General features: G+C 52.0%; 50 non-coding genes and 6 pseudogenes across 50 annotated transcripts; all 56 read left to right on the top strand.

Moving 5' to 3' along the window:
- The first annotated feature begins 136 nt into the window (after positions 1–136).
- Positions 137–255, top strand: LOC115993452. The gene has a single exon (XR_004092987.1). It is a non-coding gene; the product is annotated as a 5S ribosomal RNA (ribosomal RNA).
- Positions 256–474: 219 nt separating this feature from the next.
- Positions 475–592, top strand: LOC115993459. The gene has a single exon (XR_004092994.1). It is a non-coding gene; the product is annotated as a 5S ribosomal RNA (ribosomal RNA).
- Positions 593–811: 219 nt separating this feature from the next.
- Positions 812–929, top strand: LOC115993207. The gene has a single exon (XR_004092832.1). It is a non-coding gene; the product is annotated as a 5S ribosomal RNA (ribosomal RNA).
- A 218-nt stretch (positions 930–1,147) lies between these two features.
- On the top strand, positions 1,148–1,266 carry LOC115993184. Its single transcript, XR_004092812.1, has one exon. It is a non-coding gene; the product is annotated as a 5S ribosomal RNA (ribosomal RNA).
- A 229-nt stretch (positions 1,267–1,495) lies between these two features.
- LOC115993261 lies at positions 1,496–1,614 on the top strand. Its single transcript, XR_004092883.1, has one exon. It is a non-coding gene; the product is annotated as a 5S ribosomal RNA (ribosomal RNA).
- A 217-nt stretch (positions 1,615–1,831) lies between these two features.
- On the top strand, positions 1,832–1,950 carry LOC115993249. The gene has a single exon (XR_004092872.1). It is a non-coding gene; the product is annotated as a 5S ribosomal RNA (ribosomal RNA).
- A 218-nt stretch (positions 1,951–2,168) lies between these two features.
- On the top strand, positions 2,169–2,287 carry LOC115993237. Its single transcript, XR_004092861.1, has one exon. It is a non-coding gene; the product is annotated as a 5S ribosomal RNA (ribosomal RNA).
- A 219-nt stretch (positions 2,288–2,506) lies between these two features.
- On the top strand, positions 2,507–2,625 carry LOC115993420. The gene has a single exon (XR_004092960.1). It is a non-coding gene; the product is annotated as a 5S ribosomal RNA (ribosomal RNA).
- Positions 2,626–2,844: 219 nt separating this feature from the next.
- Positions 2,845–2,963, top strand: LOC115993462. The gene has a single exon (XR_004092997.1). It is a non-coding gene; the product is annotated as a 5S ribosomal RNA (ribosomal RNA).
- A 219-nt stretch (positions 2,964–3,182) lies between these two features.
- Positions 3,183–3,301, top strand: LOC115993465. Its single transcript, XR_004093000.1, has one exon. It is a non-coding gene; the product is annotated as a 5S ribosomal RNA (ribosomal RNA).
- Positions 3,302–3,519: 218 nt separating this feature from the next.
- Positions 3,520–3,638, top strand: LOC115993226. Its single transcript, XR_004092850.1, has one exon. It is a non-coding gene; the product is annotated as a 5S ribosomal RNA (ribosomal RNA).
- Positions 3,639–3,857: 219 nt separating this feature from the next.
- LOC115993214 lies at positions 3,858–3,976 on the top strand. The gene has a single exon (XR_004092839.1). It is a non-coding gene; the product is annotated as a 5S ribosomal RNA (ribosomal RNA).
- A 216-nt stretch (positions 3,977–4,192) lies between these two features.
- LOC115993384 lies at positions 4,193–4,311 on the top strand. Its single transcript, XR_004092928.1, has one exon. It is a non-coding gene; the product is annotated as a 5S ribosomal RNA (ribosomal RNA).
- A 217-nt stretch (positions 4,312–4,528) lies between these two features.
- LOC115993202 lies at positions 4,529–4,647 on the top strand. Its single transcript, XR_004092828.1, has one exon. It is a non-coding gene; the product is annotated as a 5S ribosomal RNA (ribosomal RNA).
- A 219-nt stretch (positions 4,648–4,866) lies between these two features.
- LOC115993378 lies at positions 4,867–4,985 on the top strand. Its single transcript, XR_004092925.1, has one exon. It is a non-coding gene; the product is annotated as a 5S ribosomal RNA (ribosomal RNA).
- Positions 4,986–5,204: 219 nt separating this feature from the next.
- Positions 5,205–5,323, top strand: LOC115993331. Its single transcript, XR_004092921.1, has one exon. It is a non-coding gene; the product is annotated as a 5S ribosomal RNA (ribosomal RNA).
- A 219-nt stretch (positions 5,324–5,542) lies between these two features.
- Positions 5,543–5,658, top strand: LOC115993175. Its single transcript, XR_004092803.1, has one exon. It is a non-coding gene; the product is annotated as a 5S ribosomal RNA (ribosomal RNA).
- A 219-nt stretch (positions 5,659–5,877) lies between these two features.
- LOC115993190 lies at positions 5,878–5,996 on the top strand. Its single transcript, XR_004092817.1, has one exon. It is a non-coding gene; the product is annotated as a 5S ribosomal RNA (ribosomal RNA).
- Positions 5,997–6,214: 218 nt separating this feature from the next.
- Positions 6,215–6,333, top strand: LOC115993178. The gene has a single exon (XR_004092806.1). It is a non-coding gene; the product is annotated as a 5S ribosomal RNA (ribosomal RNA).
- Positions 6,334–6,552: 219 nt separating this feature from the next.
- Positions 6,553–6,671, top strand: LOC115993464. The gene has a single exon (XR_004092999.1). It is a non-coding gene; the product is annotated as a 5S ribosomal RNA (ribosomal RNA).
- A 218-nt stretch (positions 6,672–6,889) lies between these two features.
- On the top strand, positions 6,890–7,008 carry LOC115993167. The gene has a single exon (XR_004092795.1). It is a non-coding gene; the product is annotated as a 5S ribosomal RNA (ribosomal RNA).
- Positions 7,009–7,227: 219 nt separating this feature from the next.
- On the top strand, positions 7,228–7,346 carry LOC115993166. The gene has a single exon (XR_004092794.1). It is a non-coding gene; the product is annotated as a 5S ribosomal RNA (ribosomal RNA).
- A 218-nt stretch (positions 7,347–7,564) lies between these two features.
- Positions 7,565–7,684, top strand: LOC115993375 (annotated as a pseudogene).
- Positions 7,685–8,254: 570 nt separating this feature from the next.
- On the top strand, positions 8,255–8,373 carry LOC115993309. Its single transcript, XR_004092919.1, has one exon. It is a non-coding gene; the product is annotated as a 5S ribosomal RNA (ribosomal RNA).
- A 219-nt stretch (positions 8,374–8,592) lies between these two features.
- Positions 8,593–8,721, top strand: LOC115993323 (annotated as a pseudogene).
- A 219-nt stretch (positions 8,722–8,940) lies between these two features.
- Positions 8,941–9,059, top strand: LOC115993454. Its single transcript, XR_004092989.1, has one exon. It is a non-coding gene; the product is annotated as a 5S ribosomal RNA (ribosomal RNA).
- A 217-nt stretch (positions 9,060–9,276) lies between these two features.
- On the top strand, positions 9,277–9,395 carry LOC115993467. Its single transcript, XR_004093002.1, has one exon. It is a non-coding gene; the product is annotated as a 5S ribosomal RNA (ribosomal RNA).
- A 218-nt stretch (positions 9,396–9,613) lies between these two features.
- LOC115993374 lies at positions 9,614–9,733 on the top strand (annotated as a pseudogene).
- A 218-nt stretch (positions 9,734–9,951) lies between these two features.
- LOC115993468 lies at positions 9,952–10,070 on the top strand. Its single transcript, XR_004093003.1, has one exon. It is a non-coding gene; the product is annotated as a 5S ribosomal RNA (ribosomal RNA).
- Positions 10,071–10,287: 217 nt separating this feature from the next.
- Positions 10,288–10,404, top strand: LOC115993298. Its single transcript, XR_004092918.1, has one exon. It is a non-coding gene; the product is annotated as a 5S ribosomal RNA (ribosomal RNA).
- Positions 10,405–10,622: 218 nt separating this feature from the next.
- On the top strand, positions 10,623–10,741 carry LOC115993453. The gene has a single exon (XR_004092988.1). It is a non-coding gene; the product is annotated as a 5S ribosomal RNA (ribosomal RNA).
- A 219-nt stretch (positions 10,742–10,960) lies between these two features.
- LOC115993343 lies at positions 10,961–11,079 on the top strand. The gene has a single exon (XR_004092922.1). It is a non-coding gene; the product is annotated as a 5S ribosomal RNA (ribosomal RNA).
- A 219-nt stretch (positions 11,080–11,298) lies between these two features.
- Positions 11,299–11,417, top strand: LOC115993168. Its single transcript, XR_004092796.1, has one exon. It is a non-coding gene; the product is annotated as a 5S ribosomal RNA (ribosomal RNA).
- Positions 11,418–11,635: 218 nt separating this feature from the next.
- On the top strand, positions 11,636–11,752 carry LOC115993318 (annotated as a pseudogene).
- A 218-nt stretch (positions 11,753–11,970) lies between these two features.
- LOC115993457 lies at positions 11,971–12,089 on the top strand. Its single transcript, XR_004092992.1, has one exon. It is a non-coding gene; the product is annotated as a 5S ribosomal RNA (ribosomal RNA).
- Positions 12,090–12,308: 219 nt separating this feature from the next.
- Positions 12,309–12,427, top strand: LOC115993355. Its single transcript, XR_004092923.1, has one exon. It is a non-coding gene; the product is annotated as a 5S ribosomal RNA (ribosomal RNA).
- A 219-nt stretch (positions 12,428–12,646) lies between these two features.
- Positions 12,647–12,765, top strand: LOC115993187. The gene has a single exon (XR_004092815.1). It is a non-coding gene; the product is annotated as a 5S ribosomal RNA (ribosomal RNA).
- An 895-nt stretch (positions 12,766–13,660) lies between these two features.
- On the top strand, positions 13,661–13,779 carry LOC115993431. The gene has a single exon (XR_004092971.1). It is a non-coding gene; the product is annotated as a 5S ribosomal RNA (ribosomal RNA).
- A 220-nt stretch (positions 13,780–13,999) lies between these two features.
- LOC115993390 lies at positions 14,000–14,118 on the top strand. The gene has a single exon (XR_004092932.1). It is a non-coding gene; the product is annotated as a 5S ribosomal RNA (ribosomal RNA).
- A 219-nt stretch (positions 14,119–14,337) lies between these two features.
- LOC115993463 lies at positions 14,338–14,456 on the top strand. The gene has a single exon (XR_004092998.1). It is a non-coding gene; the product is annotated as a 5S ribosomal RNA (ribosomal RNA).
- A 218-nt stretch (positions 14,457–14,674) lies between these two features.
- On the top strand, positions 14,675–14,793 carry LOC115993460. The gene has a single exon (XR_004092995.1). It is a non-coding gene; the product is annotated as a 5S ribosomal RNA (ribosomal RNA).
- A 219-nt stretch (positions 14,794–15,012) lies between these two features.
- On the top strand, positions 15,013–15,131 carry LOC115993461. The gene has a single exon (XR_004092996.1). It is a non-coding gene; the product is annotated as a 5S ribosomal RNA (ribosomal RNA).
- A 219-nt stretch (positions 15,132–15,350) lies between these two features.
- LOC115993170 lies at positions 15,351–15,469 on the top strand. The gene has a single exon (XR_004092798.1). It is a non-coding gene; the product is annotated as a 5S ribosomal RNA (ribosomal RNA).
- Positions 15,470–15,687: 218 nt separating this feature from the next.
- Positions 15,688–15,806, top strand: LOC115993368. Its single transcript, XR_004092924.1, has one exon. It is a non-coding gene; the product is annotated as a 5S ribosomal RNA (ribosomal RNA).
- A 219-nt stretch (positions 15,807–16,025) lies between these two features.
- Positions 16,026–16,144, top strand: LOC115993458. Its single transcript, XR_004092993.1, has one exon. It is a non-coding gene; the product is annotated as a 5S ribosomal RNA (ribosomal RNA).
- A 219-nt stretch (positions 16,145–16,363) lies between these two features.
- Positions 16,364–16,481, top strand: LOC115993250. Its single transcript, XR_004092873.1, has one exon. It is a non-coding gene; the product is annotated as a 5S ribosomal RNA (ribosomal RNA).
- A 221-nt stretch (positions 16,482–16,702) lies between these two features.
- On the top strand, positions 16,703–16,821 carry LOC115993279. Its single transcript, XR_004092900.1, has one exon. It is a non-coding gene; the product is annotated as a 5S ribosomal RNA (ribosomal RNA).
- Positions 16,822–17,039: 218 nt separating this feature from the next.
- LOC115993180 lies at positions 17,040–17,158 on the top strand. Its single transcript, XR_004092808.1, has one exon. It is a non-coding gene; the product is annotated as a 5S ribosomal RNA (ribosomal RNA).
- Positions 17,159–17,383: 225 nt separating this feature from the next.
- LOC115993313 lies at positions 17,384–17,503 on the top strand (annotated as a pseudogene).
- A 225-nt stretch (positions 17,504–17,728) lies between these two features.
- On the top strand, positions 17,729–17,849 carry LOC115993280. Its single transcript, XR_004092901.1, has one exon. It is a non-coding gene; the product is annotated as a 5S ribosomal RNA (ribosomal RNA).
- A 218-nt stretch (positions 17,850–18,067) lies between these two features.
- On the top strand, positions 18,068–18,186 carry LOC115993442. Its single transcript, XR_004092978.1, has one exon. It is a non-coding gene; the product is annotated as a 5S ribosomal RNA (ribosomal RNA).
- A 218-nt stretch (positions 18,187–18,404) lies between these two features.
- LOC115993341 lies at positions 18,405–18,525 on the top strand (annotated as a pseudogene).
- A 218-nt stretch (positions 18,526–18,743) lies between these two features.
- LOC115993161 lies at positions 18,744–18,862 on the top strand. Its single transcript, XR_004092789.1, has one exon. It is a non-coding gene; the product is annotated as a 5S ribosomal RNA (ribosomal RNA).
- Positions 18,863–19,084: 222 nt separating this feature from the next.
- On the top strand, positions 19,085–19,203 carry LOC115993320. Its single transcript, XR_004092920.1, has one exon. It is a non-coding gene; the product is annotated as a 5S ribosomal RNA (ribosomal RNA).
- A 219-nt stretch (positions 19,204–19,422) lies between these two features.
- On the top strand, positions 19,423–19,541 carry LOC115993408. The gene has a single exon (XR_004092949.1). It is a non-coding gene; the product is annotated as a 5S ribosomal RNA (ribosomal RNA).
- Positions 19,542–19,760: 219 nt separating this feature from the next.
- Positions 19,761–19,879, top strand: LOC115993162. The gene has a single exon (XR_004092790.1). It is a non-coding gene; the product is annotated as a 5S ribosomal RNA (ribosomal RNA).
- Positions 19,880–20,090: the final 211 nt, after the last annotated feature.

Here is a 20,090-nt window from a genome sequence, read left to right as displayed (position 1 = left end):
TACGAGCCGCTGATCTCGTTTTGAGGGCTAATTTGCTGGCGGCAATCTCGAAATGCCCTCGGGCTGCAGCTCCCTGGTGTTAGAGTGCATCGCTGCATTCGGATCCTTTATAAGGATTTAACGCGCTTATGCTGATGGGTGCGATCATACCAACACTAATGCACCGGATCCCATCAGAACTCCGCAGTTAAGCGTGTTTGGGCGAGAGTAGTACTAGGATGGGTGACCTCCTAGGAAGTCCTCGTGCTGCACCCCTCTCTTTTTCTTCGGATTTTTTTTGTCGTTTACGTCGGTCCAGCACGCTCGCTTCGTAGGCTGAGTCTGCCCCAGGCCAAAAATACGAGCCGCTGATCTCGTTTTGGGTGCTAATTTGGTGGCGGCGATCTCGAAATGCCCTCGGGCTGCAGCTCCCTGGTGTTAGAGTGCATCACTGCATTCGGATCCTTTATAAGGATTTAACGCGCTTATGTTGATGGGTGCGATCATACCAACACTAATGCACCGGATCCCATCAGAACTCCGCAGTTAAGCGTGTTTGGGCGAGAGTAGTACTAGGATGGTGACCTCCTGGGAAGTCCTCGTGTTGCACCCCTCTCTTTTTCTTCGGATTTTTTTTGTCGTTTACGTCGGTCCAGCATGCTCGCTTCGTAGGCTTAGTCTGCCCCAGGCCAAAAATACGAGCCGCTGATCTCGTTTCGAGGGCTAATTTGGTGGCGGCAATCTCGAAATGCCCTCGGGCTGCAGCTCCCTGGTGTTAGAGTGCATCGCTGCATTCGGATCCTTTATAAGGATTTAACGCGCTTATGCTGATGGGTGCGATCATACCAACACTAATGCACCGGATCCCATCAGAACTCCGCAGTTAAGCGTGTTTGGGCGAGAGTAGTACTAGGATGGGTGACTCCTGGGAAGTCCTGCGTTCGCACCCTCTCTTTTCTCGGATTTTTATTTGTGTTACGTCGGTCCAGCACGCCTCGCGTTCGTAGGCTGAGTCCTGCCCCAGGCCAAAAATACGAAGCCGCTGATCTCGTTTTGGGTGCTAATTTGGTGGCGGCGATCTCCGAAATGCCCTCGGGCTGCAGCTCCCTGGTGTTAAGAGTGCATCACTCTCGGATCCCTTATAAGGATTTAACGCGCTTATGTTGATGGGTGCGATCATACCAGCACTAATGCACCGGATCCCATCAGAACTCCGCAGTTAAGCGTGTTTGGGGGAGAGTAGTACTACCATGGGTGACCTCCTGCGAAGTCCTCATGTTGCACCCCTCACTTTTTCCTCGGATTTTTTTTGTCGTCGGGCTTAACGTTTACGTCGGTCCAGCACGCTCGCTTCGTAGGCTTAGTCTGCCCCAGGCCAAAAATACGAGCCGCTAATCTCGTTTTGGGTGCTAATTTGTGGCGGCATCTCGAAATGCCCTCGGGCTGCAGCTCCCTGGTGTTAGAGTGCATCGCTGCATTCGGATCCTTTATAAGGATTTAACGCGCTTATGCTGATGGGTGCGATCATACCAACACTAATGCACCGGATCCCATCAGAACTCCGCAGTTAAGCGTGTTTGGGCGAGAGTAGTACTAGGATGGGTGACCTCCTGGGAAGTCCTCGTGTTGCACCCCTCTTTTTCTTCGGATTTTTTTTGTCGTTTACGTCGGTCCAGCACGCTCGCTTCGTAGGCTTAGTCTGCCCCAGGCCAAAAATACGAGCCGCTGATCTCGTTTTTGGTGCTAATTTGGTGGCGGCGATCTCGAAATGCCCTCGGGCTGCAGCTCCCTGGTGTTAGAGTGCATCGCTGCATTCGGATCCTTTATAAGGATTTAACGCGCTTATGCTGATGGGTGCGATCATACCAACACTAATGCACCGGATCCCATCAGAACTCCGCAGTTAAGCGTGTTTGGGCGAGAGTAGTACTAGGATGGGTGACCTCCTGGGAAGTCCTCGTGTTGCACCCCTCTCTTTTTCTTCGGATTTTTTTTGTCGTTTACGTCGGTCCAGCATGCTCGCTTCGTAGGCTTAGTCTGCCCAGGCCAAAAATACGAGCCGCTGATCTCGTTTTGGGTGCTAATTTGGTGGCGGCGATCTCGAAATGCCCTCGGGCTGCAGCTCCCTGGTGTTAGAGTGCATCGCTGCATTCGGATCCTTTATAAGGATTTAACGCGCTTATGCTGATGGGTGCGATCATACCAACACTAATGCACCGGATCCCATCAGAACTCCGCAGTTAAGCGTGTTTGGGCGAGAGTAGTACTAGGATGGGTGACCTCCTGGGAAGTCCTCGTGTTGCACCCCACTCTTTTTCTTCGGATTTTTTTTGTCGTTTACGTCGGTCCAGCATGCTCGCTTCGTAGGCTTAGTCTGCCCCAGGCCAAAAATACGAGCCGCTGATCTCGTTTTGGGTGCTAATTTGGTGGCGGCGATCTCGAAATGCCCTCGGGCTGCAGCTCCCTGGTGTTAGAGTGCATCGCTGCATTCGGATCCTTTATAAGGATTTAACGCGCTTATGCTGATGGGTGCGATCATACCAACACTCATGCACCGGATCCCATCAGAACTCCGCAGTTAAGCGTGTTTGGGCGAGAGTAGTACTAGGATGGGTGACCTCCTGGGAAGTCCTCGTGCTGCACCCCTCTCTTTTTCTTCGGATTTTTTTTGTCGTTTACGTCGGTCCAGCACGCTCGCTTCGTAGGCTGAGTCTGCCCCAGGCCAAAAATACGAGCCGCTGATCTCGTTTTGGGTGCTAATTTGGTGGCGGCGATCTCGAAATGCCCTCGGGCTGCAGCTCCCTGTTGTTAGAGTGCATCGCTGCATTCGGATCCTTTATAAGGATTTAACGCGCTTATGCTGATGGGTGCGATCATACCAACACTAATGCACCGGATCCCATCAAAACTCCGCAGTGAAGCGTGTTTGGGCGAGAGTAGTACTAGGATGGGTGACCTCCTGGGAAGTCCTCGTGTTGCACCCCTCTCTTTTTCTTCGGATTTTTTTTGTCGTTTACGTCGGTCCAGCACACTCGCTTCATAGGCTTAGTCTGCCCCAGGCCAAAAATACGAGCCGCTGATCTCGTTTTGGGTGCTAATTTGGTGGCGGCGATCTCGAAATGTCCTTGGGCTGCAGCTCCTTGGTGTTAGAGTGCATCGCTGCATTCGGATCCTTTATAAGGATTTAACGCGCTTATGCTGATGGGTGCGATCATACCAACACTCATGCACCGGATCCCATCAGAACTCCGCAGTTAAGCGCGTTTGGGCGAGAGTAGTACTAGGATGGGTGACCTCCAGGGAAGTCCTCGTGTTGCACCCCACTCTTTTTCTTCGGATTTTTTTTGTCGTTTACGTCGGTCCAGCATGCTCGCTTCGTAGGCTTAGTCTGCCCAGGCCAAAAATACGAGCCGCTGATCTCGTTTTGGGTGCTAATTTGGTGGCGGCGATCTCGAAATGCCCTCGGGCTGCAGCTCCCTGGTGTTAGAGTGCATCGCTGCATTCGGATCCTTTATAAGGATTTAACGCGCTTATGCTGATGGGTGCGATCATACCAACACTAATGCACCGGATCCCATCAGAACTCCGCAGTTAAGCGTGTTTGGGCGAGAGTAGTACTAGGATGGGTGACCTCCTGGGAAGTCCTCGTGTTGCACCCCTCTCTTTTTCTTCGGATTTTTTTTGTCGTTTACGTCGGTCCAGCATGCTCGCTTCGTAGGCTTAGTCTGCCCCAGGCCAAAAATACGAGCCGCTGATCTCGTTTTGGGTGCTAATTTGGTGGCGGCGATCTCGAAATGCCCTCGGGCTGCAGCTCCCTGGTGTTAGAGTGCATCGCTGCATTCGGATCCTTTATAAGGATTTAACGCGCTTATGCTGATGGGTGCGATCATACCAACACTAATGCACCGGATCCCATCAGAACTCCGCAGTTAAGCGTGTTTGGGCGAGAGTAGTACTAGGATGGGTGACCTCCTGGGAAGTCCTCGTGTTGCACCCCTCTCTTTTTCTTCGGATTTTTTTTGTCGTTTACGTCGGTCCAGCACGCTCGCTTCGTAGGCTTAGTCTGCCCAGGCCAAAAATACGAGCCGCTGATCTCGTTTGGTGCTAATTTGGTGGCGGCGATCTCGAAATGCCCTCGGGCTGCAGCTCCCTGGTGTTAGAGTGCATCGCTGCATTCGGATCCTTTATAAGGATTTAACGCGCTTATGCTGATGGGTGCGATCATACCAACACTCATGCACCGGATCCCATCAGAACTCCGCAGTTAAGCGTGTTTGGGCGAGAGTAGTACTAGGATGGGTGACCTCCAGGGAAGTCCTCGTGTTGCACCCCACTCTTTTTCTTCGGATTTTTTTTGTCGTTTACGTCGGTCCAGCATGCTCGCTTCGTAGGCTTAGTCTGCCCAGGCCAAAAATACGAGCCGCTGATCTCGTTTTGGTGCTAATTTGGTGGCGGCGATCTCGAAATGCCCTCGGGCTGCAGCTCCCTGGTGTTAGAGTGCATCGCTGCATTCGGATCCTTTATAAGGATTTAACGCGCTTATGCTGATGGGTGCGATCATACCAACACTAATGCACCGGATCCCATCAGAACTCCGCAGTTAAGCGTGTTTGGGCGAGAGTAGTACTAGGATGGGTGACCTCCTGGGAAGTCCTCGTGTTGCACCCCACTCTTTTTCTTCGGATTTTTTTTGTCGTTTACGTCGGTCCAGCACGCTCGCTTCGTAGGCTTAGTCTGCCCCAGGCCAAAAATACGAGCCGCTGATCTCGTTTTGGGTGCTAATTTGGTGGCGGCGATCTCGAAATGCCCTCGGGCTGCAGCTCCCTGGTGTTAGAGTGCATCGCTGCATTCGGATCCTTTATAAGGATTTAACGCGCTTATGCTGATGGGTGCGATCATACCAACACTCATGCACCGGATCCCATCAGAACTCCGCAGTTAAGCGTGTTTGGGCGAGAGTAGTACTAGGATGGGTGACCTCCAGGGAAGTCCTCGTGTTGCACCCCACTCTTTTTCTTCGGATTTTTTTTGTCGTTTACGTCGGTCCAGCATGCTCGCTTCGTAGGCTTAGTCTGCCCCCAGCCAAAAATACGAGCCGCTGATCTCGTTTTGGGTGCTAATTTGGTGGCGGCGATCTCGAAATGCCCTCGGGCTGCAGCTCCCTGGTGTTAGAGTGCATCGCTGCATTCGGATCCTTTATAAGGATTTAACGCGCTTATGCTGATGGGTGCGATCATACCAACACTCATGCACCGGATCCCATCAGAACTCCGCAGTTAAGCGTGTTTGGGCGAGAGTAGTACTAGGATGGGTGACCTCCTGGGAAGTCCTCGTGTTGCACCCCTCTCTTTTTCTTCGGATTTTTTTTGTCGTTTACGTCGGTCCAGCACGCTCGCTTCGTAGGCTTAGTCTGCCCCAGGCCAAAAATACGAGCCGCTGATCTCGTTTTGGGTGCTAATTTGGTGGCGGCGATCTCGAAATGCCCTCGGGCTGCAGCTCCCTGGTGTTAGAGTGCATCGCTGCATTCGGATCCTTTATAAGGATTTAACGCGCTTATGCTGATGGGTGCGATCATACCAACACTAATGCACCGGATCCCATCAGAACTCCGCAGTTAAGCGTGTTTGGGCGAGAGTAGTACTAGGATGGGTGACCTCCTGGGAAGTCCTCGTGCACCCCTCTCTTTTTCTTCGGATTTTTTTTGTCGTTTACGTCGGTCCAGCACGCTCGCTTCGTAGGCTTAGTCTGCCCCAGGCCAAAAATACGAGCCGCTGATCTCGTTTTGGGTGCTAATTTGGTGGCGGCGATCTCGAAATGCCCTCGGGCTGCAGCTCCCTGGTGTTAGAGTGCATCGCTGCATTCGGATCCTTTATAAGGATTTAACGCGCTTATGCTGATGGGTGCGATCATACCAACACTAATGCACCGGATCCCATCAGAACTCCGCAGTTAAGCGTGTTTGGGCGAGAGTAGTACTAGGATGGGTGACCTCCTGGGAAGTCCTCGTGTTGCACCCCCTCTTTTTCTTCGGATTTTTTTTGTCGTTTACGTCGGTCCAGCACGCTCGCTTCGTAGGCTTAGTCTGCCCCAGGCCAAAAATACGAGCCGCTGATCTCGTTTTGGGTGCTAATTTGGTGGCGGCGATCTCGAAATGCCCTCGGGCTGCAGCTCCCTGGTGTTAGAGTGCATCGCTGCATTCGGATCCTTTATAAGGATTTAACGCGCTTATGCTGATGGGTGCGATCATACCAACACTAATGCACCGGATCCCATCAGAACTCCGCAGTTAAGCGTGTTTGGGCGAGAGTAGTACTAGGATGGGTGACCTCCTGGGAAGTCCTCGTGTTGCACCCCTCTCTTTTTCTTCGGATTTTTTTTGTCGTTTACGTCGGTCCAGCACACTCGCTTCGTAGGCTTAGTCTGCCCCAGGCCAAAAATACGAGCCGCTGATCTCGTTTTGGGTGCTAATTTGGTGGCGGCGATCTCGAAATGCCCTCGGGCTGCAGCTCCCTGGTGTTAGAGTGCATCGCTGCATTCGGATCCTTTATAAGGATTTAACGCGCTTATGCTGATGGGTGCGATCATACCAACACTCATGCACCGGATCCCATCAGAACTCCGCAGTTAAGCGCGTTTGGGCGAGAGTAGTACTAGGATGGGTGACCTCCAGGGAAGTCCTCGTGTTGCACCCCACTCTTTTTCTTCGGATTTTTTTTGTCGTTTACGTCGGTCCAGCATGCTCGCTTCGTAGGCTTAGTCTGCCCAGGCCAAAAATACGAGCCGCTGATCTCATTTTGGGTGCTAATTTGGTGGCGGCGATCTCGAAATGCCCTCGGGCTGCAGCTCCCTGGTGTTAGAGTGCATCGCTGCATTCGGATCCTTTATAAGGATTTAACGCGCTTATGCTGATGGGTGCGATCATACCAACACTAATGCACCGGATCCCATCAGAACTCCGCAGTTAAGCGTGTTTGGGCGAGAGTAGTACTAGGATGGGTGACCTCCTGGGAAGTCCTCGTGTTGCACCCCTCTCTTTTTCTTCGGATTTTTTTTGTCGTTTACGTCGGTCCAGGACGCTCGCTTCGTAGGCTTAGTCTGCCCCAGGCCAAAAATACGAGCCGCTGATCTCGTTTTGGGTGCTAATTTGGTGGCGGCGATCTCGAAATGCCCTCGGGCTGCAGCTCCCTGGTGTTAGAGTGCATCGCTGCATTCGGATCCTTTATAAGGATTTAACGCGCTTATGCTGATGGGTGCGATCATACCAACACTCATGCACCGGATCCCATCAGACCTCCGCAGTTAAGCGCGTTTGGGCGAGAGTAGTACTAGGATGGGTGACCTCCAGGGAAGTCCTCGTGTTGCACCCCACTCTTTTTCTTCGGATTTTTTTTGTCGTTTACGTCGGTCCAGCATGCTCGCTTCGTAGGCTTAGTCTGCCCAGGCCAAAAATACGAGCCGCTGATCTCGTTTTGGGTGCTAATTTGGTGGCGGCGATCTCGAAATGCCCTCGGGCTGCAGCTCCCTGGTGTTAGAGTGCATCGCTGCATTCGGATCCTTTATAAGGATTTAACGCGCTTATGCTGATGGGTGCGATCATTACCACACTATATGCACCGGATCCCCTTCAGAACTCCGCAGTTAAGCGTGTTTGGGCGAGAGTATACGTAGGATGGGTGACTCCTGGGAAGGTCCTGTGTTGCACCCTCTCTTTTTCTTCGGATTTTTTTTGTCGTTTACGTCGGTCCAGGACGCTCGCTTCGTAGGCTTTAGGTCTGCCCCAGGCCAAAAATACGAGCCGCTGATCTCGGTTTTGGGTGCTAATTTGGGTGGCGGCGATTCTTCGAAATGGCCCTCCGGGCTGCAGCTCCCTGGTGTTAGATGCATCGCTGCATTCGGGATCACTTTTAAGATTATTAACGCGCTTATGCTGATGGGTGCGATCATAACCAACACTAATGCAACCGGGGATCCCATCAGAAAAACTCGCAGTTAAGCGTGTGGGCAGAGAGTAGTACTAGGATGGGTGACCTCCTAGGAAGTTCCTCGTGTTGCACCCCTCTCTTTTTCTTCGGATTTTTTATGTCGTTTACGTCGGTCCAGGACGCTCGCTTCGTAGGCCTTAGTCTGCCCAGGCAAAAATACGAGCCGCTGATCTCGTTTTGGGTGCTAATTTGGTGGCGGCGATCTCGAAATGCCCTCGGGCTGCAGCTCCCTGGTGTTAGAGTGCATCGCTGCATTCGGATCCTTTATAAGGATTTAACGCGCTTATGCTGATGGGTGCGATCATACCAACACTAATGCACCGGATCCCATCAGAACTCCGTAGTTAAGCGTGTTTGGGCGAGAGTAGTACTAGGATGGGTGACCTCCTGGGAAGTCCTCGTGTTGCACCCCTCTCTTTTTCCTCGGATTTTTTTTGTCGTTTACGTCGGTCCAGCACGCTCGCTTCGTAGGCTTAGTCTGCCCCAGGCCAAAAATACGAGCCGCTGATCTCGTTTTGGGTGCTAATTTGGTGGAGGCGATCTCGAAATGCCCTCGGGCTGCAGCTCCCTGGTGTTAGAGTGCATCGCTGCATTCGGATCCTTTATAAGGATTTAACGCGCTTATGCTGATGGGTGCGATCATACCAACACTAATGCACCGGATCCCATCAGAACTCTGCAAGTTAAGCGTGTCCGTGTTTGGGCGGAGAGTAGTTTACTAGGATGGGTGACCTCCTGGGAAGTCCTCGTGTTGCACCCCTCTCTTTTTCTTCGGATTTTTTTTGTCGTTTACGTCGGTCCAGGACGCTCGCTTCGTAGGCTTAGTCTGCCCCAGGCCAAAAATACGAGCCGCTGATCTCGTTTTGGGTGCTAATTTGGGGGCGGCGATCTCGAAATGCCCTCGGGCAGCAGCTCCCTGGTGTTAGAGTGCATCGCTGCATTCGGATCCTTTATAAGGATTTAACGCGCTTATGCTGATGGGTGCGATCATACCAACACTAATGCACCGGATCCCATCAGAACACCGCAGTTAAGCGTGTTTGGGCGAGAGTAGTACTAGGATGGGTGACCTCCTGGGAAGTCCTCGTGTTGCACCCCTCTCTTTTTCTTCGGATTTTTTTTGTCGTTTACGTCGGTCCAGCACGCTCGCTTCGTAGGCTTAGTCTGCCCCAGGCCAAAAATACGAGCCGCTGATCTCGTTTTGGGTGCTAATTTGGTGGCGGCGATCTCGAAATGCCCTCAGGCTGCGCTCCCTGGTGTTAGAGTGCTCGCTGCGTTCGGATCCTTTATAAGGATTTAACGCGCTTATGCTGATGGGTGCGATCATACCAACACTAATGCAACGGATCCCATCAGAACTCCGCAGTTAAGCGTGTTTGGGTGAGAGTAGTACTAGGATGGGAGACCTCCTGGGAAGTCCTCGTGTTGCACCCCTCTCTTTTTCTTCGGATTTTTTTTGTCGTTTACGTCGGTCCAGCACGCTCGCTTCGTAGGCTTAGTCTGCCCCAGGCCAAAAATACGAGCCGCTTGATCTCGTTTTGGTGCTAATTTGGTGCGGCGATCCGAAAATTTGCCCTCGGGCTGCAGCCCCTGGTGTTAGGAGTGCATCGCTGCATTCGGATCCTATAAGGATTTAACGCGCTTATGCTGATGGATGCGATCATACCAACACTAATGCACGATCCCATCAAGAACTCCGCAGTAAGGCGTGTTTTGGGCGAGAGTGTACTAGTTATGGGTGACCTCCTGGGGAAGTCCTCGTGTTGCACCCCTCTCTTTTTCTTCGGATTTTTTTGTCGTTTACGTCGGTCCAGGACGCTCGCTTCGTAGGCTTAGTCTGCCCCAGGCCAAAAATACGAGCCGCCGATCTCGTTTTGGGTGCTAATTTGGTGGCGGCGATCTCGAAATGCCCTCGGGGTGCAGCTCCCTGGTGTTAGAGCGCATCGCTGCATTCGGATCCTTTATAAGGATTTAACGCGCTTATGCTGATGGGTGCGATCATACCAACACTAATGCACCGGATCCCATCAGAACTCCGCAGTTAAGCGTGTTTGGGCGAGAGTAGTACTAGGATGGGTGACCTCCTGGGAAGTCCTCGTGTTGCACCCCTCTCTTTTTCCTCGGATTATTTTTTGTGTTTACGTCGGTCCAGCACGCTCGCTTCGTAGCTTAGTCTGCCCCAGGCCAAAAATCGAGCCGCCTGATCTCGTTTTGGGTGCTAATTGGTGGAGGCGATCTCGAAAATGCCCTCGGGCTGCAGCTTCCCTGGTGTTAGAGTGCATCGCTGCATTCGGATCCTTTATAAGATTAACGCGCTTATGCTCATGGGTGCGATCATACCAACACTAATGCACCGGATCCATCAGAACTCTGCAGTTAAGCGTGTTTGGGCGAAGTAGTACTAGGATGGGTGACCTCCTTGGGAAGCCTCGTGTTGCACCCCTCTCTTTTTCTTCGGATTTTTTTTGTCGTTTACGTCGTCTAGGACGCTCGCCTTCGTAGGGCTAGTTTGCCCCAGCCAAAAATACGAGCCGCTGATCTCGTTTTGGGTGCTAATTTGGTGGCGGCGATCTCGAAATGCCCTCGGGCTGCAGCTCCCTGGTGTTAGAGTGCATCGCTGCATTCGGATCCTTTATAAGGATTTAACGCGCTTATGCTGATGGGTGCGATCATACCAACACTAATGCACCGGATCCCATCAGAACACCGCAGTTAAGCGTGTTTGGGCGAGAGTAGTACTAGGATGGGTGACCTCCTGGGAAGTCCTCGTGTTGCACCCCTCTCTTTTTCTTCGGATTTTTTTTGTCGTTTACGTCGGTCCAGCACGCTCGCTTCGTAGGCTTAGTCTGCCCCAGGCCAAAAATACGAGCCGCTGATCTCGTTTTGGGTGCTAATTTGGTGGCGGCGATCTCGAAATGCCCTCAGGCTGCAGCTCCCTGGTGTTAGAGTGCATCGCTGCGTTCGGATCCTTTATAAGGATTTAACGCGCTTATGCTGATGGGTGCGATCATACCAATACTAATGCACCGGATCCCATCAGAACTCCGCAGTTAAGCGTGTTTGGGCGAGAGTAGTACTAGGATGGGTGACCTCCTGGGAAGTCCTCGTGTTGCACCCCTCTCTTTTTCTTCGGATTTTTTTTGTCGTTTACGTCGGTCCAGCACGCTCGCTTCGTAGGCTTAGTCTGCCCCAGGCCAAAAATACGAGCCGCTGATCTCGTTTTGGGTGCTAATTTGGTGGCGGCGATCTCGAAATGCCCTCGGGCTGCAGCTCCCTGGTGTTAGAGTGCATCGCTGCATTCGGATCCTTTATAAGGATTTAACGCGCTTATGCTAATGGGTGCGATCATACCAACAATAATGCACCGGATCCCATCAAAACTCCGCAGTTAAGCGTGTTTGGGCGAGAGTAGTACTACGATGGGTGACCTCCTGGGAAGTCCTCGTGTTGCACCCCACACTTTTTCTTCGGATTTTTTTTGTCGTTTACGTCGGTCCAGCACGCTCGCTTCGTAGGCTTAGTCTGCCCCAGGCCAAAAAATACGATCCGCTGATCTCGTTTTGGGTGATAATTTGATGGCGGCGATCTCGAAATGTCCTTGGCTGCAGCTCCTGGTGTTAGAGTGCATCGCTGCATTCGGATCCTTTATAAGGATTTAACGCACTTATGCTGATGGGTGCGATCATACCAACACTCATGCACCGGATCCCATAAGAACTCCCAGTTAAGCGCGTTTGGGCGAGAGTAGTATAGGATGGGTGACCTCCAGGGAAGTCCTCGTGTTGCACCCCACTCTTTTTCTTCGGATTTTTTTTGTCGTTTACGTCGGTCCAGCATGCTCGCTTCGTAGGCTTAGTCTGCCCAGGCCAAAAATACGAGCCGCCGATCTCGTTTTGGGTGCTAATTTGGTGGCGGCGATCTCGAAATGCCCTCGGGCTGCAGCTCCCTGGTGTTAGAGTGCATCGCTGCATTCGGATCCTTTATAAGGATTTAACGCGCTTATGCTGATGGGTGCGATCATACCAACACTAATGCACCGGATCCCATCAGAACTCCGCAGTTAAGCGTGTTTGGGCGAGAGTAGTACTAGGATGGGTGACCTCCTGGGAAGTCCTCGTGTTGCACCCCACTCTTTTTCTTCGGATTTTTTTTTGTCGTTTACGTCGGTCCAGCATGCTCGCTTCGTAGGCTTAGTCTGCCCAAGCCAAAAATACGAGCCGCTGATCTCGTTTTGGGTGCTAATTTGGTGGCGGCGATCTCGAAATGCCCTCGGGCTGCAGCTCCCTGGTGTTAGAGTGCATCGCTGCATTCGGATCCTTTATAAGGATTTAACGCGCTTATGCTGATGGGTGCGATCATACCAACACTAATGCACCGGATCCCATCAGAACTCCGCAGTGAAGCGTGTTTGGGCGAGAGTAGTACTAGGATGGGTGACCTCCTGGGAAGTCCTCGTGTTGCACCCCTCTCTTTTTCTTCGGATTTTTTTTGTCGTTTACGTCGGTCCAGCACGCTCGCTTCGTAGGCTTAGTCTGCCCCAGGCCAAAAATACGAGCCGCTGATCTCGTGTTGCGTGCTAAATTGGTGGCGGCGATCTCGAAATGCCCTCGGGCTGCAGCTCCCTGGTGTTAGAGTGCATCGCTGCATTCGGATCCTTTATAAGGATTTAACGCGCTTATGCTGATGGGTGCGATCATACCAACACTCATGCACTGGATCCCATCAGAACTCCGCAGTTAGGCGCGTTTGGGCGAGAGTAGTACTAGGATGGGTGACCTCCAGGGAAGTCCTCGTGTTGCACCCCACTCTTTTTCTTCGGATTTTTTTTGTCGTTTACGTCGGTCCAGCATGCTCGCTTCGTAGGCTTAGTTTGCCCAGGTCAAAAATACGAGCCGCTGATCTCGTTTTGGGTGCTAATTTGGTGGCGGCGAATCTCGAAAATGTCCTCGTGCTGCAAAGCTCCCTGGTGTTAGAGTGCATCGGCTGCATATCGGATCCTATTAAAAGGATTTACGCGCTTCTGCTGATGGGTCGATCATACAACACAATGCACCGGATCCCATCATGAACTCCGCAATTAAAGCGTGTTGGGCGAGAGTAGTTAAGGATGGGTGACCTCCTGGGAATCCTCGTTGTTGCACCCCTCTCTTTTCTTGCGATTTTTTTTGTCGTTTAACGTCGTCCAACACGCTCGCTTCGTAGGCTTAGTCCTGCCCCAGGCCAAATACGTGAGCGCTGATCTCGTTTGGGTGCTAAAATTGGTGGCGGCGATCTCGAAATGCCCTCGGGCTGCAGCTCCCTGGTGTTAAGAAGTGCAAGCTGCCTTCGATCCTTTATAAGGATTAAACGCGCTTATTCTGATGGGTGCGATCAATACCACCTCATGCACCTCGGATCCCATCAAACTCGAGTTAAGCGTGTCTGGGCGAGAGTAGTACTAGATGGGGTTGACTCCCAGGGAAGTCCTCGTTGTTGGCAACCTCTCTTTTCTTCCGGATTTTTTGTCGTTTACGTCGGTCCAGCAACGCTCGCTTCGTAGGCTTAGTCTGCCCCAGGCCAAAAATACGAGCCGCTGATCTCGTTTTGGGTGCTAAATTGGTGGCGGCGATCTCGAAATGCCCTCGGGCTGCAGCTCCCTGGTGTTAGAGTGCAACACTGCATTCGGATCCTTTATAAGGATTTAACGCGCTTATGCTGATGGGTGCGATCATACCAACACTCATGCACCGGATCCCATCAGAACTCCGCAGTTAAGCGTGTCTGGGCGAGAGTAGTACTAGGATGGGTGACCTCCAGGGAAGTCCTCGTGTTGCACCCCTCTCTTTTTCTTCGGATTTTTTTTGTCGTTTACGTCGGTCCAGCACGCTCGCTTCGTAGGCTTAGTCTGCCCCAGGCCAAAAATTCGAGCCGCTGATCTCGTGTTGGGTGCTAATTTGGTGTGCGGCGATCTCGATGCCCTCACGGGCTGCAGCTCCTTGGTGTTAGAGTGCATCGCTGCATTCGGATCCTTTATAAGGATTTAACGCGCTTATGCTGATGGGTGCGATCATACCAACACTAATGCACCGGATCCCATCAGAACTCCGCAGTTAAGCGTGTTTGGGCGAGAGTAGTACTAGGATGGGTGACCTCCTGGGAAGTCCTCGTGTTGCACCCCTCTCTTTTTCTTCGGATTTTTTTTGTCGTTTACGTCGGTCCAGCATGCTCGCTTCGTAGGCTTAGTCTGCCCCAGGCCAAAAATACGAGCCGCTGATCTCGTGTTGCGTGCTAAATTGGTGGCGGCGATCTCGAAATGCCCTCGGGCTGCAGCTCCCTGGTGTTAGAGTGCATCGCTGCATTCGGATCCTTTATAAGGATTTAACGCGCATATGCTGATGGGTGCGATCATACCAACACTCATGCACCGGATCCCATCAGAACTCCGCAGTTAAGCGCGTTTGGGCGAGAGTAGTACTAGGATGGGTGACCTCCAGGGAAGTCCTCGTGTTGCACCCCACTCTTTTTCTTCGGATTTTTTTTGTCGTTTACGTCGGTCCAGCATGCTCGCTTCGTAGGCTTAGTCTGCCCAGGCCAAAAATACGAGCCGCTGATCTCGTTTTTGGTGCTAATTTGGTGGCGGTGATCTCGAAATGCCCTCGGGCTGCAGCTCCCTGGTGTTAGAGTGCATCGCTGCATTCGGATCCTTTATAAGGATTTAACGCGCTTATGCTGATTGGTGCGATCATACCAACACTCATGCACCGGATCCCATCAGAACTCCGCAGTTAAGCGTGTTTGGGCGAGAGTAGTACTAGGATGGGTGACCTCCTGGGAAGTCCTCGTGCTGCACCCCTCTCTTTTTCTTCGGATTTTTTTTGTCGTTTACGTCGGTCCAGCACGCTCGCTTCGTAGGCTGAGTCTGCCCCAGGCCAAAAATACGAGTCGCTGATCTCGTTTTGGGTGCTAATTTGGTGGCGGCGATCTCGAAATGCCCTCGGGCTGCAGCTCCCTGTTGTTAGAGTGCATCGTTGCATTCGGATCCTTTATAAGGATTTAACGCGCTTATGCTGATGGGTGCGATCATACCAACACTAATGCACCGGATCCCATCAAAACTCCGCAGTGAAGCGTGTTTGGGCGAGAGTAGTACTAGGATGGGTGACCTCCTGGGAAGTCCTCGTGTTGCACCCCTCTCTTTTTCTTCGGATTTTTTTTGTCGTTTACGTCGGTCCAGCACACTCGCTTCATAGGCTTAGTCTGCCCCAGGCCAAAAATACGAGCCGCTGATCTCGTTTTGGGTGATAATTTGATGGCGGCGATCTCGAAATGTCCTTGCGCTGCAGCTCCTTGGTGTTAGAGTGCATCGCTGCATTCGGATCCTTTATAAGGATTTCACGCACTTATGCTGATGGGTGCGATCATACCAACACTCATGCACCGGATCCCATAAGAACTCCGCAGTTAAGCGTGTTTGGGCGAGAGTAGTACTAGGATGGATGACCTCCAGGGAAGTCTTCGTGTTGCACCCCACTCTTTTTCTTCGGATTTTTTTTGTCGTTTACGTCGGTCCAGCATGCTCACTTCGTAGGCTTAGTCTGCCCAAGCCAAAAATACGAGCCGCTGATCTCGTTTTGGGTGCTAATTTGGTGGCGGCGATCTCGAAATGCCCTCGGGCTGCAGCTCCCTGGTGTTAGAGTGCATCGCTGCATTCGGATCCTTTATAAGGATTTAACGCGCTTATGCTGATGGGTGCGATCATACCAACACTCATGCACCGGATCCCATCAGAACTCCGCAGTTAAGCGTGTTTGGGCGAGAGTAGTACTACGATGGGTGACCTCCTGGGAAGTCCTCGTGTTGCACCCCACACTTTTTCTTCGGATTTTTTTTGTCGTTTACGTCGGTCCAGCACGCTCGCTTCGTAGGCTTAGTCTGCCCCAGGCCAAAAATACGAGCCGCTGATCTCGTTTTGGGTGCTAATTTGGTGGCGGCGATCTCGAAATGCCCTCGGGCTGCAGCTCCCTGGTGTTAGAGTGCATCGCTGCATTCGGATCCTTTATAAGGATTTAACGCGCTTATGCTGATGGGTGCGATCATACCAACACTCATGCACCGGATCCCATCAGAACTCCCCAGTTAAGCGTGTTTGGGCGAGAGTAGTACTAGGATGGGTGACCTCCTGGGAAGTCCTCGTGTTGCACCCCTCTCTTTTTCTTCGGATTTTTTTTGTCGTTTACGTCGGTCCAGCACGCTCGCTACGTAGTCTTAGTCTGCCCTAGGCCGAAAACACGAGCCGCTGATCTCGTTTTGGGTGCTAATTTGGTGGCGGCGATCTCGAAATGCCCTCGGGCTGCAGCTCCCTGGTGTTAGAGTGCATCGCTGCATTCGGATCCTTTATAAGGATTTAACGCGCTTATGCTGATGGGTGCGATCATACCAACACTCATGCACCGGATCCCATCAGAACTCCCCAGTTAAGCGTGTTTGGGCGAGAGTAGTATAGGATGGGTGACCTCCTGGGCAAGTCTCGTGTTGCACCCCTCTCTTTTTCCTTCGATTTTTTTTTTGTCGTTTACGTCGGTCCAGGACGCTCGCTTCGAAGGCTTAGTCTGCCCCAGGCCAAAAATACGAGCCGCCGATCCCGTTTTGGGTGCTAATTTGGTGGCGGCGATCTCGAAATGCCCTCGGGCTGTAGCTCCCTGGTGTTAGAGTGCATCGCTGCATTCGGATCCTTTATAAGGATTTAATGCGCTTATGCTGATGGGTGCGATCATACCAACACTAATGCACCGGATCCCATCAGAACTCCGCAGTTAAGCGTGTTTGGGCGAGAGTAGTACTAGGATGGGTGACCTCCTGGGAAGTCCTCGTGTTGCACCCCTCTCTTTTTCTTCGGATTTTTTTTGTCGTTTCGTCGGTCCAGCATGTCGTCTTCGTAGGCTGAGTCTGCCCCAGGCCAAAAATACGAGCCGCTGATCTCGTTTTGGGTGCTAAATTGGTGGCGGCGATCTCGAAATGCCCTCGGGCTGCAGCTCCCTGGTGTTAGAGTGCATCGCTGCATTCGGATCCTTTATAAGGATTTAACGCGCTTATGCTGATGGGTGCGATCATACCAACACTCATGCACCGGATCCCATCAGAACTCCGCAGTTAAGCGCGTTTTGGCGAGAGTAGTACTAGGATGGGTGACCTCCAGGGAAGTCCTCGTGTTGCACCCCACTCTTTTTCTTCGGATTTTTTTTGTCGTTTACGTCGGTCCAGCATGCTCGATTCGTAGGCTTAGTCTGGCCCAGGCCAAAAATTACGGCCGCTGATTCGGTTTTGGGTGCTAATGTTGGTGGCGGCGATCTCGAAATGCTCCTGGGCTTGCAAAGAATCCCTGGTGTTAAGAGTGCTCGCTGCAATTCGGATCCTTTATTAAGGATTTACGCGCTTTGCTGATGGGTGGCGATCATACCAACACTAATGCACCTGATCCCCCATCAGAACTCCGCAGTTAAGCGTGTTGGGCGAGAGTAGTACTAGGATGGGTGACCTCCTGGGAAGTCTCGTGTTTGCACCCCACTTCTTTTTCTTCGGTATTTTTTTTGTCCGTTTACGTTCGGTCCGCAAATGCTCGCTTCGTAGGCTTAGTCTGCCCCAGGCCCAAAAATCGAGCCGCTGATCTCGTTTTGGGTGCTAATTTGGTTGGCGGCGATCTCGAAATGCCCTGGGCTGCAGCTTCTGGTGTTTAAGAGTGCATCGCTGCATTAGGATCCTTTATAAGGATTTAACGCGCTTATGCTGATGGGTGCGATCAATAACCAACACTCATGCACTGGATCCCATCAGAACTCCGCAGTTAGGCGCGTTTGGGCGAGAGTAGTACTAGGATGGGTGACCTCCAGGGAAGTCCTCGTGTTGCACCCCACTCTTTTTCTTCGGATTTTTTTTGTCGTTTACGTCGGTCCAGCATGCTCGCTTCGTAGGCTTAGTTTGCCCAGGTCAAAAATACGAGCCGCTGATCTCGTTTTGGGTGCTAATTTGGTGGCGGCGATCTCGAAATGTCCTTGGGCTGCAGCTCCTTGGTGTTAGAGTGCATCGCTGCATTCGGATCCTTTATAAGGATTTAACGCGTTTATGCTGATGGGTGCGATCATACCAACACTCATGCACCGGATCCCATCAGAACTCCGCAGTTAAGCGCGTTTGGGCGAGAGTAGTACTAGGATGGGTGACCTCCTGGGAAGTCCTCGTGTTGCACCCCACTCTTTTTCTTCGGATTTTTTTTGTCGTTTATGTCGGTCCAGCATGCTCGCTTCGTAGGCTTAGTCTGCCCAGGCCAAAAATACGAGCCGCTGATCTCGTTTTGGGTGCTAATTTGGTGGCGGCGATCTCGAAATGCCCTCGGGCTGCAGCTCTTGGTTGGTTAGAGGCAATCGCTGCTTCGGATCCTTTATAAGGATTTAAACGCGTTATGCTGATGGGTGCGAATCAACCACACTTCATGCACCGGATCCCATCAGAACTCCGCCAGTTAAGGCGCGTTTGGGCGAGAGTAGTACTAGGATGGGTGACCTCCAGGGAAGTCCTCGTGTTGCACCCCACTCTTTTTCTTCGGATTTTTTTTGTCGTTTACGTCGGTCCAGCATGCTCGATTCGTAGGCTTAATCTGCCCAGGCCAAAAATACGAGCCGCTGATCTCGTTTTGGGTGCTAATTTGGTGGCGGCGATCTCGAAATGCCCTCGGGCTGCAGATCCCTGGTGTTAGAGTGCATCGCTGCATTCGGATCCTTTATAAGGATTTAACGCGCTTATGCTGATGGGTGCGATCATACCAACACTAATGCACCGGATCCCATCAGAACTCCGCAGTTAAGCGTGTTTGGGCGAGAGTAGTACTAGGATGGGTGACCTCCTGGGAAGTCCTCGTGTCGCACCCCACTCTTTTTCTTCGGATTTTTTTTGTCGTTTACGTCGGTCCTCCAGCCGCGCTCGCTTCGTAGCTTAGTCCTGCCCCAGGCCAAAATACGAGCCGCTGATCTCGTTTTGGGTGCTAATTTGGTGGCGGCGATCTCGAAATGCCCTCGGGCTGCAGCTCCCTGGTGTTAGAGTGCATCGCTGCATTCGGATCCTTTATAAGGATTAAACGCGCTTATGCTGATGGGTGCGATCATACCAACACTAATGCACCGGATCCCATCAGAACTCCGCAGTTAAGCGTGTTTGGGCGAGAGTAGTACTAGGATGGGTGACCTCCCGGGAAGTCCTCGTGTTGCACCCCTCTCTTTTTCTTCGGATTTTTTTTGTCGTTTACGTCGTCCCAGCAATGCTCGCTTCGTAGCTTAGTTGCCCAGGCCAAAAATACGAGCCCGCTGATCTTCCGTTTTGGGTGCTAATTTGGTGGCGGCGATCTCGAAAATGCCCCGGGCTGCACTCCCTGGTGTTAGAGTGCATCGCTGCATTCGGATCCTTTATAAGGATTTAACGCGCTTATGCTGATGGGTGCGATCATACCAACACTAATGCACCGGATCCCATCAGAACTCCGCAATTAAGCGTGTTTGGGCGAGAGTAGTACTAGGATGGGTGACCTCCTGGGAAGTCCTCGTGTTGCACCCCTCTCTTTTTCTTCGGATTTTTTTTGTCGTTTACGTCGGTCCAGCACGCTCGCTTCGTAGGCTTAGTCTGCCCCAGGCCAAAAATACGAGCCGCTGATCTCGTGTTGCGTGCTAAATTGGTGGCGGCGATCTCGAAATGCCCTCGGGCTGCAGCTCCCTGGTGTTAGAGTGCATCGCTGCATTCGGATCCTTTATAAGGATTTAACGCGCTTATGCTGATGGGTGCGATCATACCAACACTCATGCACTGGATCCCATCAGAACTCCGCAGTTAAGCGCGTTTGGGCGAGAGTAGTACTAGGATGGGTGACCTCCAGGGAAGTCCTCGTGTTGCACCCCACTCTTTTTCTTCGGATTTTTTTTGTTGTTTACGTCGGTCCAGCATGCTCGCTTCGTAGGCTTAGTTTGCCCAGGCCAAAAATACGAGCCGCTGATCTCGTTTTGGGTGCTAATTTGGTGGCGGCGATCTCGAAATGTCCTTGGGCTGCAGCTCCTTGGTGTTAGAGTGCATCGCTGCATTCGGATCCTTTATAAAGGATTCGCGTTTAAT

The sequence above is a fragment of the Quercus lobata genome, chromosome 5 (genome assembly GCF_001633185.2).
Source record: "Quercus lobata isolate SW786 chromosome 5, ValleyOak3.0 Primary Assembly, whole genome shotgun sequence".
Lineage (NCBI taxonomy): Eukaryota > Viridiplantae > Streptophyta > Magnoliopsida > Fagales > Fagaceae > Quercus > Quercus lobata.
Note: the sequence above shows the minus strand (reverse complement) of the source record. Positions and strands in the feature narration are given on the sequence as shown.